Source organism: Microtus oregoni, unplaced genomic scaffold (assembly GCF_018167655.1).
Source record: "Microtus oregoni isolate MIOR12 unplaced genomic scaffold, Mior012 000137F_ref0000512, whole genome shotgun sequence".
Lineage (NCBI taxonomy): Eukaryota > Metazoa > Chordata > Mammalia > Rodentia > Cricetidae > Microtus > Microtus oregoni.
In genome coordinates, this window is record NW_024544787.1 from 1,011,633 (window position 1) to 1,014,871 (window position 3,239).

The window sequence follows — 3,239 nt, forward strand, 5'->3', positions numbered from 1 at the left end:
CCTCTTCAAATAGAAACTTTATTAATTTTGATGGTATCCACAATTTTTCTTCTCCCATGGAAACAAGAGCAAAACCCCTTCCCCAATGTAGCACATCTCCTGGCTTCCATTGAGAGGTCAGCACATCTTTGAAATAAATCAGTTGACTTATTCAGCAGACTATTCCATTATCCAATGTCTTTCTGTTGCTGTTGTTCCTTTCTCATTAGCATTAAGAAAATTCAAGGTTAATAAAACATTATGCAATCTATTTCTGGGGGTATTTTCCATCCCCTTCTGTTTGTTCAGCATATCCTTTATTGTACAATTTGATCTTTCTATAACTGCCTGACCTGTAGGATTATTTGGTATACTTGTAATGTGTTTTATATTATAATAATCAAAAAAGCATTTCATTTTCTTAGATATATATGTTGTACCATTGTCTGTCTTTATTTGTGCAGGTATACTCATGATGGCAAAAACTTCCATAAATTTGTGATTACTGAATCTGCCTTTTTTGAGCTCAGGGCATTTGCCCATTGAAAACCTGAATATGTATCTATGGTGTGGTGTACATATTTTAATTTACCAAATTCCTTAAAGTTGAACACGTCCAACTGCCAGATTTCATTCATTTGAGTACCCTTTGGATTACTCCTTTCAGGAACGGTATCTGATTATAGAAAGAACAAGTAGGACATCTCTTTCTAATGTACTTAGCTTGTTGCTTTGTAATGGAAAACTCTTTCTTTAAACCTTTACTATTGATTTGATGTTTTTATGAAATTCTGAGGCCTGCAACATGCTTCCAATCAATAATTGATCAATCTCAGCGTTACCTTGTGCTAGAGGACCAGGCAGACCTGTATGGAACCAGATGTGTGTTATGTACATTGGACGAAGCCTGTTTCTGATTATGTCTTGTACCTGGATAAACAATGAAGTCAACTCTGTGTCCTCTGGTATAAATTCAATGGTTTCAACATGTAAGATAACTCTTTCTGCATATTGTGAATCTGTAACTTTATTAAGAGGTTTTTAAATATCCCTTAGCACCATAAGAATGGCATATAATTCTGCCTTCTGGACAGAATTATAAGGGCTTTGTTCCACCTTACTCAATTCTTCCCATTTATAACCTGCTTTCCCTGATTTATTTGCATCACTATAAAATGTACAGGCTTCAGCTTTTGGAATATCACATACAGTTCTAGGAAGAATCCAAGAAGTTCTCGTTATGAGGTTAAGTCTATCACTTTTAGGATAGTTACTATGAATGTCTCCCAAAAAATTAGTACAACCTCTTTGCCATGGTTCATTGTCTTCCCATAACCTTTTTATTTCATCAGTAGTAAAAGGCACTATAATTTCTGCTGGGTCTATACCTGTTAGTTGATGAAGTCTCAGATTACCTTTTATAATTAATTCAGAGATGTTTTACACATAAATTTTTAAATTTTTACTAGGTTTATGAAGTATAAATATCCACTCTAAAATAATATCTTCCCTCTGCATTAAAATCCCTGTAGGAGAAATTCTGGAAGGCAGTAGGACTAGGATGCAGCTAAGATTTGTGTTCACCCTATCCACATGTGCCTCCTGTAATTTTTCCTCAATCATTGTCAGTTCCTTTCTGCTTCAGCTGTCAATTTTCTGGGACTAATCAAATCTTTATCACCATCTAAGGTTTTGTTTAAATGAACTATTAGATCAGGTATTATCCCAACAGCTGGTCATAGAATGGAAATGTCTCCTAACAACCTTTGGAATTCATTAAGAGTCGGTAACCGGTCTCTCCTAATTTGTGCTTTTTTGTGTCCTCATTTTCTCTAACCCTATTCTGTAACCTAGGTAATTAATAGAATCTCCTCTTTGAATCTTTTCAGGAGCAATTTGTAACCCCATTTAGGCAAGACTTTCTTTACTTCTTCAAACATCCTTCTTAAAGTATCTTTATTTGAATCAGATAACAAAATGTCATCCATGTAATGATAAATTATGGACTTGGGAAATTGCTTACGGATTATTTCCAATGACTTACTTACAAAATTTTGGCACAATGAAGGAATATTGAGCATACCCTGTGGGAGCATAGTCCATTGTTATTTCCTAGTAGGCTGAGAATTATTATAAGTAGGCATTGTGAAGGCAAATTTTTCTCTATCATTTTCTTGTAAAGTACAGTGAAAAAACAATCTTTCAAATCAATAACTATAGGAGGCCACCCTTTTGGTAATAGCGAAGGCAAATGTATTCCAGATTGTAGTGAACCCATAGGTCAAATAAGCTTGCTGACAGCTCTTAAATCTCTCACCATTCTCCATTTACCAGATTTCTTTTTTACAACAAACACAGGAGAATTCCACGGGCTGGTTGATTCTTCAATATGGTCAGTATCTGGTTGCTCTTGCAACAGCTGTTCCAATACCTGTAATTTATCTTCAGCTAGAGGCCACTGTTTGATCCATATTGGCTTCTCGGTTAGCCATTTTAAAGGTAGGGTTGCTGGTACCTCTAAAGGTTTGCTATTTGTTGTATGTTCTTGTACAGCCTGAATGGCTGGTGACCTTTTTCCATAATACCTCATCACATCCTTCCCAGAATTACTAGTTCCTAAATCTACAGGAATGTAAATTTGGATATTCCATTGCTGTAGCAGGTCATGGCCCCATAAATTTATTGCAATATTGGCTATATATTGCCTTAATCTTCCTATTTGCCCTCCAGGCCCTATGCATTCAACCATATTGTGCTTTGTTTTACACAAGATAGGGTTTCAACTCCCAGGAACTGAACATCTACCTCTTAAAGAGAACAATTCCGATGCCAAGATTCTGGAGTAATGATATTTATATCTGCACCTGTGTCTAATAAGCCTTCAATCAATAAAAATGCCATTTATACAGACTCTTCGCTTTGGTTTTTGATCATTAATAGAAGTCTACCAAATATATGTTTACTCTTACCCACTGGATTTTTTTGACTCATCCGTCACATGTAATTCATCAGTTAGACTAGTATTACTTTTTACAGCAGACATTGGAGTTTTTAATTGTCTTGGGGAGACACGTTCTCCACTGTAACTTGGAATGACTGGGCCACTTTTGGCTTGGGGGCCTGCGAGAGGAACCTCAAGGGTTTTCCTGATGGTATCTGGTTGCCTTGTCTGTCTGTTGTTCACCTGCATTTGTTGGACCAATGTCGGCCTTTACCGCATCTCCTACATATACCTGAAGGTTGAGGTCTCCTATTTTTGT